Genomic DNA, 17,380 nt, shown 5'->3' with positions numbered 1-17,380 from the left:
TCTTTTAATGATACACCTTAATTAATTAATAAAACCATAAGGGTGTGATTTGAACTTTTCAAAACAATACTAGGGTTTTAGAATTTAACATTCCTAAATTAAACCTTTAATCAACTTTTAAATTCCAAAACTTGAGGGCAAGTTTTGAAACATTTCAAAACATTTAGGTTTAGAATTTAAATATACATCAAAATTAAACTTTTAATCAAAATTTAAATTCCAAAACTTGAGGGCAAGTTTTGAAACCTTTCCAAAACATTGGGGATCAAATAACAAATAATCTAAATTAACATTTAATCACATAATTATCCATATTTGATTTATTTAATAATTTCTTGCAAAACAATTTACCAATTTAATCAAAATAATTAATCAATTATCACATAAGGAAATAAATATTTTGTTAATTGATAAATATCTTCAATTAGATCAAGAATATACTCATATATATCATAAAATAGGATTTATATTGATCAAATATGATAAAGGCAAGTTTCTCAAAGATAAACAGCAAGAAATCCCGATATTTGCTCTTTCTGACGCTTGGACTCGCCGAGTACCCTAATGTACTAGCCGAGTCCACTATGGGACTCGCCGAGTCCATCAGACAGATTCACAAAAATCGAATTTCTCAACTTGAACAAACATACAAGGCATCAATACAATAGAAACCAATCAAGGCTCTGATACCACTGATGGGTTTTGGTCATAAGAACATCCTATGTTCTCATACAAACCCTAATGCTTGGATCTAGGTTTCTCTATTGTACATGCAAATTATGCAAGATTATAAACCCTATATCTAGCATATGATAAACAATATAACATACAATTATGGTTTAGATAATACCTTGATTGTTATATAGCAATAACAATCTCAAATCCTTCTTGTATTGACTTTACAAAGCTTAGAGTCACAAATGTCACTCCTTTAATGGTTCACAAACACCCAGAGCAAAAGGATGAAGAGGAGAAGAGAAGGAGGCTGCCCAAAACGTGTGGAAACCCTAGAAGGAAACTTGTCCACGTTTTTGGGGCATAAGGGCTCTATATATAGTGAGGCTATTAGGGTTATCAAACAAGGAAACCCTAATTTGGATGCTTAAGCCCTAAGCAACCCATGGACTCCTTTCCTTAAAGGCCTTGGACAATTTCTAATGGGTTTCCCCATAGAATTCGTCCACTCCTTAATATAAGGCAATCTATAGCCCAAATTGCAATTATCTTATAATTACAATTCAAGTCCCTTAAGTTTAATTAATCTCTTTTAGTCACAAAACTAATTACCAATTAATTCTTGACTAATACTAATTAAACAATATGATTTCTCCTTTAATATATTATTCTCATAATATATTAATAAATCATATTTAATCCTTTCTCTCCATAATTCATCCTATCAAGTTGCTTTGGTGAAGGCAACCCAAAAGGACCATGCACCATCGGGTCAAGTACATACCAAAATAGTTATGCACTTAGACACTAATCCAACACAATAAACCCTAGGGCATCCTCTCTCCTGATATCTCCTAAAGTGTTAATCCTGAAATACTCAAACTTATTTCAAAAAGTCTGAAAATTAACAGTAACTGTTCTGACTTCTATTGACTTGATATGTTGTACAGAATAGAAATTTTGGGTTGTGACACTCAAGAATTAAATAATGATGTTGCTAATGTCTCAATTCCAAAAAGTCTGAAAATTAACAGTAACTATTCTGACTTCTCTTCCCCTGGTTCTCTCTATCGGTGTGCGATCTAGTTTTTGGTTCATCGGTGCTGCTTTTCCGACGAATTTAATTTATTCGTTGAAGCAATTTCTCTTATGTTTCCCTTGTCCTAATGGGCACGTCATCCAAAGCGGATCGATTGAAGGAAGTGAAAGTTAAGCCACCGGATAAAAGTGCTGCTGTCCGGTATGTTAGGACTAAAGTGGATGTGAAAGATCTAGTTCCTCCTGGGGTCATTGATCAGTCCTCAGCTACGATCTATAAAGCTCGTCGTAAGCCAAGTGCTTCTGGAGCTGTTGCTTCGGAGATTGGAAAAGCTGAATGGAAAATAGAGGGGAAAGCTTTCAGAGTGAAGAACCGAGCTTGGAAACTTCTGGATGGGATATCACCGATGGATGCAAAGGAATACTACACTGAAGAAGCTACTGAGGAGGAAACGAAAGATGACTCGAAGTTTGTATTGGCTTTGGAGTCAAATACTAATGTCTCAATTCCTAGAAATGATAGCACAATGAAGGGGTTGAAGGATGGGGGTTCTGGTGAGCTGAAGACTGTTGGAGCTCAAGTTGTCTCTATTCCTTCAGGTAACACTGCTAATTTGTTGAAAATTGGGATGGTTCTAAGGTGATGAATGATTGAGTCATAGTTCGGAATTAAAGAGTGTTACTAGTCAAATGATTAGGACGAATCCTAGCATTGCTGTGATTGATGTTACTAAAGTTGTCTGCCCTGAATTGGTTAATGGTGAAGTTGAGAAGAATAGAATTGATGGAAGTGATAATAAAGGTATAAGGGATGGTGATAAGAAATTTATGAGTAATGAAGAATTCATTCCAGGAGTTGGGTTTTAATTTCTCAATAAGTTGAAGGAGGAAACTTCTAAGAGGATAGAGTCAGACAGTTATTTGAATCAGGAAATGGATGTTGATATGTCAAATTTGAAAAATCAAGTTAATGGGAATGAAGATGGTCATACTTGTGACAACCCAAAATTTCCATTATGTACAACATATCAAGTCAATAGAAGTCAGAACAGTACTGCTAATCTTCAAATTTTTGGTTTAAGTTTGAGCATATTAGGATTAACACTTTAGGAGATATTGGGAGAGAGGATGCCCTAGAGTATTATGTGCGTCTTAAAAGTTTCGAAACTCCAAGAGTTTGGAGTTTACGGCTCAAATGATATTTTTGGACCAAAAACCCCATGGAGTATATATATGGCCCTTAGCCATTTTATTTCATTTGTTCCATTTTCAACTAGAGAAAAACCCAATTCTCTCTCAAGGATCTTCAGTCTTTCATCCCAAATCGTAAGTGCTTCTATCTTAGAGTATAATAGGGCTTGTGAAATGTCTACACATCAAGAAATCATAAGGAATCACCAAGATCAAAGAGTTTACGGCCCAAGAACACCTTGGACCGTAAACCCTTCTTTAAGGGCCAAAAGTGTGCCCTAGTCCCTTCCTTCCCTTGTGAAACTAGTCTAGACTCATACCTTATTGTGTATGGGACTTGAAAGCACAAAAATACCATGGTCCATATTTGATTACGGCCGCAAACACCAAGGGAATTGGTCTTAGGGCCATGAACTCCTCAAAGGAGGGAAATGGTGCCTTAATCTCTTCCAAGGACTAAACCATCAAGTAGAAATACTTCCAAGGGACATGTAAGGCTTCAAACCATCAAATGATCAAAAGCTTAGGAGATTACGGCCGTAAACTCAAGGGTTTACGACCGTAAACTCATTAGGTTATGGTCCCTGGGGAGTAAACTCAAGAAAGGGGTTCTTTGGAACCCTAAACTCAACAGCCTTGTCCTACAACACTTAGATGCACTCCTTAGCACTTATAACACTTATATAAAGTGATTATCATGTCCTAGGATGTCTTAACATTGTTAATTAGTTGTTTAAAGATTAATTGAATACATATATGTACTACTATATGTTAACTAGGATCCTTGTGTGTGTACAAGTCTTCACTTGACACTTAGCATCCTACGTCAGTCAATACGTTCAAACCCTCAACTTCAGGTGAGTTCATACCCCTTAATCAATGTTTTAAATGTTTTTAAATGCTTTTATGGGGGGAATACAAGTTGAATCATGATAGTTATTATATCAATCACATGTGATTAATAACTAACATGCAAATGGATTTACTATACGTTAGCTGTTTTACCAAGCAGATTTCTTCAAATGTTTCATTAAATGTTTTTATATGTTTAAACCTCTTTATTAAGCCACTTTATACACTGTATGTTTCTTTTCAAACTCCGTTACAAATGTATTTCAAGCAAAGGTTTTCTTTATACTTAAACGGTTTATTTAAACAAAATACTTTCAAACCGTTTTATAAACTAACATCAAGTCAATCTTTTCTTAAGATATTAATCTTTTTCAAAGGTTTTACAAAACTCTTTTTATGCTTTTATATTATCAAATGCATGCCTGTATATGTATAGTTCTATAAGTAATGTTTAAAGGACCTAGGAAGGCTAACTCACTCTATTTCCTTTTCCTCATTGGGATGTGGCTATGGGGTATCGGTTATCCGTCCGAATGTCATCTAAATATTAGTTATATATCATGTATACATATGTAGACATGAAAATACCTTCAGTCAGTTCGGTACCTTTGGTTAGCAAAGGTATACCTTCGTTGATACTTGTACATTACTAGTAACTATTATAGGTATAGTTAGGAGATACTACTTGCTATTCCTATTACAAGGAATTACACCAGAGTCAGTTCATACATGAGTCTATACTAAATGCTATAAGAAGAGATACACTTACTTGGATACACTTACATGGATACCTTTACATAGATACCTTGTTAAAACCCTGCCTGTATATGTATAGTTATATAAGTAATGTTTAAAGGACTTAGGAAGGCTAACCCGCTTTATTTCCTTTTCCTCATTGGGATGTGGTCTGGTAGGGTATTGGGTAATAGTTCTGATCAGTCGACTCAGTACCTTTGGGTAGCAAAGGTATACATCCATATATCCCTAGTAAACTATTATAGGTGTAGTTTAGGCTTATATATGATCTAGTAATTAATATGGATTTCGACCTAGCGATTCGCTGAGGAAGTCACCTTTAGTTCCAAATGTAGAATAGGGACTACAAATCATATTATTACTTACTTACAACGGGTCTCGTGAGAAAACTACTTACTTACTAAGACGGGCCTAACCATTCCAGCACCCAACTGTTAGCAACAGAGGTAATGAACATCTATGGATGCCTACGGTTAATACTTATTAAAGGGTACCTTTACAGGACTAACCATTCCTACGCCCTGCTGTTAGCTACGGAGGAAAATGAACATCTACGGATGTTCAAGGTTATTATTATTTCGGCAGTCGTGATGTCGGGTTGATCCTAATACAAAAGGATAAACACTTACATGGCTATATTTTTCCTATTACTTTTATTTTGTGATACATTCACATAAACGATGAGGTAGACTATATATATTGTTAATAGCAGTCATACAAGGGAAAAACCTTCTTTGTTACTTTCAAAACAGTCTAGTCTTGGTAGAAGACTACTTGTTATAGTAATAGAAATCATAGGGATTTGCTAGGGTATTCAAACACTTTAAACTACTTACAAACATTTTCATACTCATACGAACTTTCTTTCAAAACAATTTCATGTCTTCCATTACAAGTTTTACAAATCTAAGACACATTAATACTTATGAATTCACCAGCTTTATTGCTGATCTACTCTTTCAAAATAACTTGTATTCTCAGGTCACAAATAAACAGGTACGACGACCAGGTTTTGTGAAGACGGAGCAGTTCAGACTCGTCTTTTATTTTGATTGTTCATTATATTGTCTTATACTATGAAAGAACACCCTTGTAAATAAAATTATACTATTAATGCAATGGATGATGTTGTTTCTTGTTTACTACTTTATATTGTTGTGATATATTACATAACGTGCTCCGCCCCATAACGTTTTCGTCGTTCCGGTTTTGGGGTGTGACAGATTGGTATTAGTTTATAGTGAATTGAGTATATCAACCCTTAAAAGATATGCAGACCATAAATACAATGAGATTAAAATACTCTGACTAACAGTTTATACTTTTAAATAATAAAATATTTAAGTAAGTATACGTGCCTGCATTCATACTAAAATTGGTGTCACAATGACAAGAACAAAAGTATTACGATTGTTGAATATCACAAGTAAGCTTGGGGATGTATAGTCAGTCTTGGGAGTGGCATAGCCTGATCAACTATGCTGGTCCGAGGAGTGATTAGCATATGCCCAAGAATGGTTGTGATGTGGCAACAAGTCTAAAAACTTACCAACACATCCACAAAAGAAATACCATAAGGGTATTTAGTGTTACTGTAGTTACTTATTTGAGAACTAAATAGATTTTTATTAGTATGCCAATAGTCGTTAACTGGATACACTAAGGTTATATGTACTAGGATGTCATAGACTTAGAATCTGTGAATCTTTGCTTTATGTCCTATCCTCGTTTGGTTGGGGCTTAGGGTTAGGGTTACTTATTCGAAGGTCTATCCTATCCTAAATACATATAACTGGTATGCACTAAACAAGTATTGAAGCAACTAATAAGGATCATCTTATAATTATCTAAGTTAGTTTGTCTATGTAGTTAGTTCTTATTATCCCTTTTCTCGCATAGATATCATGGTTGGATTCCATCCCCACGACAACCCGTACTACCCTAACCACAACAACGCTGGATGGCTCGGAGAGGAGCCAAAGAATGATCATCCAACCCTCCGAATGATCACTCAACTGAAGACTTTTCTGGTAGTTCTCATCGCCGATAGAATCTCATCGACTTCTCCTTTGGATATAACCTAGTTTATGTAAAACTCTAGTCTAATTTCCTATCATCGTAAATCTTAGATATATTAGGTCTTGATTAGACCGTTGTCCTGTCAAAACTTTCCCAACAATGGTTGATGTAAGGCCTACTCCTAGGCCACTTTTCCAGAACATGTTACATCTATAATTCCAGTATTTTTGACAGGTACCAAATCGTATGGACATTATTGTCCTAATGCTTTCACCTTTCGATACTAGATCCTCATTCAAACATGCTTTTAAATTGTGCGGTTGGACTATGGAGATTTAGTCCATGAGTCACTCTCCTTATTTGTTTATTCTTACCGTGTTGTCATCTTTTCATCGTATAGTCAAAAGATGATGCCTCGCAGGAATACAAGGCGTAACCCTAATAACGAAACACCAATACCACCACCTCAACCACCTCCTCCTTTCGACGCTGCCATGTTCCAAGCAGCCTTCACGGCTGCAGTAGCAATTGTCATGTTATCCATCAATGCTCCTGTCCCTAGTGGATCGGGAATGGGTGCACATCCTTGCAACCACGGCGAGAGCCATGGGCATCCCAGGGAATGCACCTACAAGGACTTTACAAATGCTAAACCACAAAACTTCAATGCAACTGGTGGGGTTATGGTCCTAAGGCAGTGGATTGAAAAGACAGAAGCAGTCTTTGAGATTTGCGCCTGCCTGGAGGGCAACAAGGTCAAGTTTGCTACTTGTACCTTTTATGACAGAGTGTTAACTTGGTGGAATGGCCATGTTAAGTCCCTGACTATAGTAGTGGCAAATTCGATAAGTTGGGAAAACTTGAAGATCATGCTGATGAAAGAGTATTGTCCTCAAAGGGAAGTTCAAAAGCTCGAACAAGAACTTTGGAGTCTGGACATGGTTGGTACCGATATATCAACCTATACGGGTAGATTCTGTGATCTGGCAAACTTGTGCCCAGGTATGGTTTCTCCTGAGAGCAAGAAATTAGAGAGGTATATTTGGGGATTGTCTCCCCAAATTCAGTCAAGTGTGTTAGCATCAAGGCCCGATACTTTCGATTGTGCCAAAGAACTAGCACAATCTCTGATTGACCACGGAAACCATTGGAACTCAAAATTTTCTATACAAGATCAACAAGGAGGAAACAACAACAAGAAAAAGAGGAAAGGCGAGTCCTCACAAAGATCCTCAAGGAAACAACAAGTTACAGTCAATGCTGCTACAGTGCCTACAATAGTCTCTACTAACCCATTACCAGCAAAGCCATATGCGGGTAATCTCCCGAAGTGCAACAAATGCAACTATCACCACCATGGACCTTGTCGAGAGATGTAGTGCTTAAACTGCAACAAAAAGGGACATACCATACATTACTGCAAGAGTCTAGTAAGACCGATCAACCAAGTACCTAAAGCTAGTATGAGCCAGGCTTGCTACGGTTGTGGCAAGGTGGGTCACTACAAAAGAAACTGCTCAGGAGCAGCGAATACTGGCACAGACGGAAGGATGCTAACGATCGCTGCCGCAGGAGAGACTACTCCGGACCCACGTTAAAGTAATTAAGGCATTTCGTTGTAACAGACTTATAAACTTTTTAGAACTAGTGGAACCAGAGTCTTATCTTTCGCGAGATCCAGTCAGTTAAGGGATCCCCTTGCTGCGTATACTTGTCTTTTGTAGTATACCTTGTTCGCTGCAATAGTCTTGTAGATAAACTAAAGTAAAGTAACTCTATTAAAGGTTGCACTGTTGTGTTTTGTCTATAATGCCTTATGTTCAAATCTAATCTCTTTAGTTTCTATACGATTCTGACATTATCATACAACTTGAGTCAATTCGATCCTCGCAATACCAGCTTCGTGCGCACATCTCTTTCTCCGAAATCGTCTTTCTAGTAGAGCCATCGTTTCAGAACTCTGAAGTACTCATACGTAGAATACCTCATGTTTCTAATCCATTATGAAGAAACCTCAGCAAACCTCCCCGAGGTACCACTTGTACAGTATGTCAAGTTTAATTCAAAGACCCATACGGTTGATCTATCACTGAAGAATGTATGAAAAGGAGTGGTATATAATCAAGGTTCTACAGGTTTAGAATTGATGATTTCACTTTAACTCTTTTCCTTATTGGGATGTGAGGTTAAATGGGAAGCATTTATTCGACTACCTCTTCAATCTTAATTATATATGACTCGTATACACGAGACTGTGATCGATGAACCATGTATGAGTTCTAATATGAACTTCAGGATGGAGACTGCCCAAGACTACGAGTAATCGCATCGTTATGTGATCAAACTTAGGATCCAATGCGACTCTTGCAACCAGAATCGACCCTGTAACTCACAAACCTAACCTACACTACAAGCTCTGTAACGTACATTTTACGCTTCACGTCTAGAACTTGAAAACATACCTTTCCGTCAGGATTCTCGTAATCCTACTCGACGAGATCGAGATCAATGAGAGCCTCGCCTTCATGGAAGAACCGTGGTGACCAAGAACCCAAATTTACTTGAGGGCGCGAGAAGCAATCGATTTGGAAGTATCCCACTTCTTGTCTCGATTTTTCATGCCTACTCCATTACCTAAATCCTAATTTCAGGACGAAATTCCTTCTAACGGGGGGATGATGTGACAACCCGAAATTTCCATTATGTATAACATATTGCGACAACCCGAAATTTCTATTATATACTACATATCAAGTCAATAGAAGTCAGAACTATTACTGTTAACTTTCGGATGATTTGGGATAAGTTTGAACATTTTATGATTAACACTTTAGGGGATGCCAGAAGAGGGGATGCTATTAGGGTTATTGTGCAACAATGACATTTCAAACTCCAAAAAATTGGAATTATATGACCCAAACATAAAGTTTGCTGTCCAAAACCCTAGGGGTATATATATGGTCCTTAGCCATATTTATTCGTTTGTTCCATTTCCAACTAGAGAAAAGCCAAATTCTCTCTCACGGATCTTCGGCCTTTCGTCCCAAATTGTGAGTACTTATATCTAAGTGTATTATAGGGCTTGATATGTGTCTAATAACCTAGAAATCGTATGAAAACAACAAGATCAAAGAGTTTATGGCCCAAGAACATCTTGGACCGTAAACCCTTCTTTAAGGGACAAAAGAGTGCCCTGGTCCCTTCCTTTTTCAATGAAACTAGCCTGGACTCGTACCCTAATGTATGTAGGACTAGAAAACACCCCAAGAACACCAATAGTAAGGTGTTCACAACACAAGAAGTTCTTGGACCGTGAACCCCAATCAAGAGTGCTAAAGTGTGCTTTAACTCTTCATAAGCCTTCGGCACTAGCCTAGATTCATTCCTAGTTAAGTTAGGGACTTGAAAACACCAAAAACACCATGCCCATGAGAGATTACAGCCGTAATCTCTAATGGATTTGGTTCAAGGGCCGTGAACTCCTCAAAGGAGTTGAAAGGTGCCCTAATCTCTTCCAAGGACTAAGCCATCAAGTAGCAATACTTCTAAGGGACATGTAAGACTTCGAAACACCAAATAAACTAAGGCTTAGGAGCTTACGGCTGTAAACTCAAGGGTTTATGACCATAAGCTCATTGTTGTTATGGTCTTGGAGAGTAAACTCAAGAATGGGGTCCTTTGGAACCCTAAACCCACTAGCCTTGTCCAACAACAACTTAGATGCAATCCTTAGGGCTTATAACACTTATAAGGTGTTTATCATGTTCTAGGATGTCTTAACATTTTCAATTAGTAGTTGAAGAATAATTGGGTGCATATATGTGTAATTATATGTTAACTAGGATCTTTGGGTGTGTACAAGTTTTCACTTGACACTTAGCAATCCTACATCGTGCAGTTCATTCAAACCACCATCTACAGGCGAGTTCATACCCCTTAATCAATGTTTTAAATCATTTTTAATGCTTTAATCAGGGGGGGGGGATACAAGTAGAAAACAACATGCTATAGAATCAATCACATGTGATTTATAACTGTGTTTTCATCCAAGCGATTTCACATGCTTCAAAATGTGATGTATGAAATGGTTTTCTATCTTAAAAATACTTTGTTATCAAATGTATTACTTTTGAAATGTTTATTAAAATGACATCAAGTCATTGTTAATTATTGTTCAAAACTCTTAAATGTCTTACAATACCATTTTCATCTTCTTGATCAAAACTATATCTATACACTTATGTTCTTATATATGTATTGATATGATAGCTTTCATCCTTCATTCAGTTTCCCACACTCTTGTCTAACAAGAGTGTATAAACCTGCTTGGACAATCAATTACCTTACAATTAACTATTATAGGGATAGTTAGGAAATACAAAACATTACTCGTATTACAAGGAATTACACCAGAGTCAGTTCATTCATGAGTCTATACTATACATTACATGTTACATGAATACGTCTACATCGATACACTTACATGAATACATTTACATATATACATTTATTTGTATACACTTACATGGATACTTGTACCTAGATTCAATACGATGAGTTACTAGTACATATTATACGTGTAAATACTTCTGCCTATCCTAGTTCAAAAGGATAACTAGACGGGACTAACCATTCCGGAACCCACCTATTAGCACAGAGGTAATGAACATCTACGAATGCCTACGGTTAATACTTATATTAGGGGTACCTTTACGGGACTAACCATTCCTTAAACCTGCTGCCAGCTACAGAGAAAAATGAACAATCTACAGATGTTGATGGTTATACATTTCGGCAGTCGTGATGTCGAGTTGATCCTAATACAAAAGGACAACACTTACATGGCTATATTCTTCATATTACTTTATTTTGTGATACATTCACATAAAAACTGAGGTAGACTAGGTACTGTTAGTAATAGTCAAAAGAGGGAAAACTATCTTTGTTATAGCAAAACATACAGGTCGTGGTAGAAGACTACTTTCAAACATACAGGTCTTGGTAGAAGACTACTTTCAAACATACAGGTTTTGGTAGAAGACTACTTTCAAACATACAGGTCTTGGTAGAAGACTACTTTCAAACATACAGGTCTTGGTAGAAGAATACTTTCAAACATACAGGTCTTGGTAGAAGACTACTTTCAAACATACAGGTCTTGGTAGAAGACTACTTTCAAAACATTCGGGTCTTGGTAGAAGACTACTCTTATACTAATAGGAAATATGGGATTTTCTAGGGTTTTCATAATTATATCAATTGTTTCATTCACTAATTTACATGGATTTCATATCAGCTTTCCAAAACAAGACAATGACACTTAAATACTTATGGATTCACCAGCTTTATGTTGATACTCGCTTTCAAAATAACTTGTATTCTCAGGTCACCAGTAGACAGGTACGATGACCAGGTTTTGAGAAGACAGAGCACAGACAAGACTCGTCTTTTATTTTGATTTCATATTTTGGTGTCTTATTACTATTAAAGAACACACATGTATTAAATCTTTACTTTTTAATGCAATGGATGATGTTGTTGCTTGTTTACTACTTTACATTGTTGTGATACTGTACATGACGTCCTCCACCCCTGAACGTTTCTGCCATTCTTGGTTTCTGGGTGTGACAGATTGGTATCAGAGCATTGTTTATAGTGAATATAGTATATCAACCCACAAAAGATATACTAACTATAAATACATTGGGATTAAAACGCTCTGTCTAAAATATTTACGTAAGTATACGTGCCTGCATTCATACTAAAATTGGTGTCACAATGACAAGAACAAAAGTATTACGATTGTTGAATATCACAAGTAAGCCTGGGGATATATGGCTAGTCTTTGGAATGGCATAGCCTGATCAACTATGCTGGTCCAAGGAGTGATTAGCAAATGCCCAAGAATGGTTGTGATGTGGCAACAAGTCTAAAAACTTACCAACACAACCACAAAGAAATACCATAGGGGTATTTGGTTTTACTGTAATTATCTTAGTTAGTTCGTCTAGTTAGTTAATTCTTATATCCCTTTTCTTGCGTAGATTTTAATGGCTGGATTTCACCACGACGACCCGTACTTCCCAACCCAAGGCAACGCTGGATGGCTAGAGGAAGAACCATAAGATGATCACCCAATCCCTTTGGATGATCACCATGCTGAGGGTTTTTCTGATAGTTCTAACTTGGAGCCAGAAGTGAACAACCTACCTCCAGCTGCTCAAAACCCAAACCTAAACCCCCATCCCGCATTTCAAGGACCCACACCTCTGTGGGCCACAAACTTGAATAGATGGAGTCAGGAACAGGGTCAACCTATCCCTTACAACGGAGACAGAAGCTTCTACAACCTCACTGAGGGAGCTTCTGCTGACAGGGTCCTACCCATCATAGTTCGTAGGATTTCTAGGAACACGATACTAGGTCAATCAACTATCAATCGAGTCTTGGAGATTAACACCAACTATGGCATTAATACCGTCCGCATTCGCCAACTAGAGTTTGCTCATGAAAGGACTCTGGTCCGCAATGCAGCTCTGTAGAGAGAGCTTGTTGAAACCCAAGCTGAGGTCAGGGAACTTCGAGCTCGGCAAATGAGAGCTGACAGGTGTATGAGAGACATAGAACGCCTACTGTCGGGATCAAGAACTCATGCTAGCAGTTCTCGTCGCCGATAGAATCTCAACAACTCATCTTTTGGATATAACCTATTTATGTGAAAACTTTGGTCTAATTTCCTATCTTTGGAAATCTTAGAGCGTTAGGTCTTGATCTAGTCATAGTTCTGTCAAAATTTCCCTTTCTTGGTTGATGTAAGGCCTACTTCTAGGCTATTTTCCCCAAACTTGTTACGTCTGTAATCCCAGTATTATTGACAGATATCTAATCATATGGAATTATTATTCAAATGCTTTCATCTTCACTCAAATCATACTATTCATTGTGTTGTTGGACTATGGAGAGTTATTCCATGAGTCACACTCATTATTCATTTATCCTTATCCATGTCGTCATCTTTTAAACGTATAGTTAAAGATGCCACCACGCAGGAATCCCAGGCGTAACCCAAGTAACGAATGCCACTATGTTCCAGGCAGCCTTCACAACAGCTGTAGCAGCTGCTGTGTCAGCCATCAATGCTCCTGTCCCTAGTGGATCGGGAACAGGTGCACTTCCCTCCAACCACGGAGAAAGCCATGGACATCCTCGGGAATGCACCTACAAGGATTTCACGAATGCCAAACCGCAAAACTTCAATGGAACTAGTGGGGTTATGGTTCTAAGGCAATGGATTGAAAAGAAAGAAGCGGTCTTTGAAATCTGCGCCTGTCCGGAGGGCAACAAGGTCAAGTTTGCTACTTGTACCTTCTCTGACAGAGTACTAACGTGGTGGAATGGCCATGTTAAGTCTCTGACTATAATGGTGGCAAATTCCATCAACTGGGAACACTTGAAGGCCATGCTGATGAGAGAGTACTGTCCTCGAGGGGAAATACAAAAACTCGAACAGGAACTCTGGGGTCTACAAATGGTTGGATCCGACATATCAACCTACACAAATAGGTTCTATGATCTGGCAATTCTATGCCCTGATATGGTTGCTCTCGAGAGAAAGATGATAGAGAGATATATCTGGGGACTGTCACCCCAGATCCAGTCAAGTGTGTTAGCTTCCAAGCCTGTCACTTTTGACAGTGCCAAGGAGCTGGCACAATCTCTCATAGATCATGGGAAACATCAGAACCCAACAATCCCTGCACCCGGACCACAAAAGTACAACCCCGACAACAAGAAGAAGGGGTGGAACAAGAGGAAAAGAGGAGCTTCGCAAGAATCATACAAGAGACAACAACTTGTGGCAATCAATGTTGCCACGATATCTCCCGTTGTCCCTGCAAACCTCTTACCAGCAAAAACTTATGCTGGAAACCTTCCAAAGTGCAACAAATGCAACTTCCATCACCATGGACCTTGCAAGGAGATGCAGTGCTCTAACTACAATAGGAAGGGGCATACAACCCGTTTCTGCAAGATTCCAGCAGGATCGACCGCCCATGTTCCTAATGTCGGTGTGGGCCAAGCTTGCTACGGTTGTAGCGAGGTGGGCCACTACAAGAGGAACTGCCCAAAGGCGGGGATGGATGGTGGAGTAGGAAGAGTTGTGGCCATGGCCCAGGAGGAAGCGGTAGCTGATCCTACAATAGTTACTGGTACATTTCTCTTCGATAACTCATATGCTTGCATATTTTTCGACAGTGGAGCAGAGAAAAGTTTCATAAGTCATAAATTTGCACACCTGCTTAAACAATAATCATGTGCATTAGATAATTCATTCATGGTAGAAATGGAAAACGGGAAAACGGAAAGTGCAAATTACGTATATGTAGGTTGTACTTTAACTTTAGATGGCCATACTTTCAAGATAGACCTCATGCCGGTCCCAATTAAATGTTTCGACGTTATCATCGGCATGGATTGGTTGAGTCTTCTTTGCGCCGACATCATGTGCTTTCAAAAAGCAGTTCGTCTTAACCTTCCTAACAACGAAACCTTAGTTATCTATAGCTACAAACCTAGTACGAGCCTTCGCATCATTTCGTGCATTCAAGCCCAATAGTGCTTACGAAAAGAATATCATGCATTCCTCGCACACATCGTCGATACGAGTCAAGAAGTGAAAGACATTCAGAACATCCCAGAAGTACACGACTTTCCCGACATATTCCCAGAAGAACTCCCAGGATTACGACCACAACGCCAAGTCGAGTTCAGAATTGACTTAGTGCCAGGGGCTACTCCTGTAGCCAAATCTCCTTATCGTCTGGCACCGGCAGAGATCCAGGAACTTTCCAGTCAGGTTAACGAACTTCTCAAGAAGGGATTCATTAGGCCAAGCTTCTCACCATGGGGAGCACTGGTCTTGTTCGTCAAGAAGAAAGATGGATCGTTCCGTATGTGCATCGACTACAGGGAACTCTGTTGCTTACCATTAAAAATCGTTATCCCTTACCCAGCATTGATGATTTATTTGATCAACTTCAAGGAGCCAACTACTTCTTGAGGATAGATCTACGATCCGGATATCACCAACTACGAGTGTTAGAGGAGGATGTTCCCAAGACAGCCTTCCGAACTCGTTATGGAAACTACGAGTTTGTAGTAATGTCGCTCGGATTAAGTAACGAACCCGTAGTATTCATGGATCTGATGAATAGGGTGTGTCGTCCTTACTTGGATCAGTTCGTCATCGTCTTCATTGATGAGATACTCATCTACTCTCAAAGTAAGGAGGAACATAGTCAACATCTCCGCAGAGTCGTAGAAACATTACGAGATGAGAAGCTCTATGCAAAGTTCTCCAAGTGCGAATTTTGGACCCGATGACTCGAATTATTGGGCCACATTGTTAGCGAAGAAGGAATACACGTGAACCCTTCCAAAATCAAGGCCATTGAGAACTGGTCAGCACCAAAGACACCTACAGAAATTCGTCAATTTCTAGGTCTCGCTGGCTACTATCGCAGGTTTATTCAGAACTTCTCCCACATAGCGAAACCTCTTACGACATTGACCCAGAAGGGTGTGGCCTTTGACTGGGAAGAGAAACAGGATAGAGCGTTCCAAACGCTCAAGCGAGCCTTGTGCACCGCACCAATACTATCCCTCCCCGAAGGGATAGAAGACTTCGTTGTCTATTGCGATGCATCAAATCAAGGACTCAGATGTGTTCTAATGCAACGAGGTAACATCATAGCCTATGCCTTGAGACAGCTGAAGACACATGAGGTTAACTACACCACCCACGATCTGGAACTTGGAGCAGTTGTTTCTTCCCTGAAGATTTGGAGACACTACCTGTATGGTACAAAACGCACCATCTTTACAGATTACAAAAGTCTACAACACATTTTTGACCAGAAGGAGCTCAACATGAGACAACAATGTTGGGTCGAGCTACTCAGTGATTACGAATGTGAAATTCGTTATCATCTGGGTAAAGCCAATGTAGTAGCCGACACCCTAAGTCAGAAAGAATATTCTGGTCATAGAGTCAAATCTCTGACTCTAACTATCCATTCACACTTGTCCACGCAAATTAAGGAGGCTCAGCTCGACGCTTTGAAACTTGAAAATGTGACAAGTGAATCCCTGAGAGGGATGGATAAGAATTTAGAAGTCAAGGGTGGCTGAGCTTTATACCTCATGGATCGGATCTGGACACCGAAACACTGTGGCTTCAGAGACTTGGTCATGACCGAAGCACACAACACTCGTTATTCCGTCCACCCAGGTTCAGATAAGATGTATCTAGATCTTAAAAAGTTATACTGGTGGCCTAACATGAAAGCAGATATTGCTACCTTCGTAAGTAAATGCCTTACTTACGCGAAGGTGAAGGTCGAATACCAGAAACCCTCCGGTCTTCTGCAGCAACCGGAGATACCAAAATGGAAGTGGGAGCGGATCACTATGGACTTCATAACCAAGTTGCCCAAGACAACGGGTGGACTTGATACCATATAGGTCATCGTCGACAGATTGACCAAGTCTGCACACTTCCTACCCATCAAAGAAACCGACAAAATGGAGAAACTTACGAGAACCTACATTAGGGAGATTGTACGACTGCACGGTGTCCCCATATCCATTATCTCAGACAGAGATAGTAGATTCACTTTTAGGTTCTGAAAATCGTTACAAAGTTCCCTAGGAGCTAGGCTGGACATGAGTACAGCCTACCATCCATAGACCGACGGACAAAGTGAGAGAACTATCCAAACATTAGAAGATATGTTGCGAGCCTGTGTGATTGACTTTGGGAAAGCTTGGGATACTCATTTACCCCTTG

The sequence above is a fragment of the Lactuca saligna genome, chromosome 1 (genome assembly GCF_052625555.1).
Source record: "Lactuca saligna cultivar CGN05327 chromosome 1, ASM5262555v1, whole genome shotgun sequence".
NCBI lineage: Eukaryota > Viridiplantae > Streptophyta > Magnoliopsida > Asterales > Asteraceae > Lactuca > Lactuca saligna.
This window is presented reverse-complemented; position numbering follows the sequence as displayed.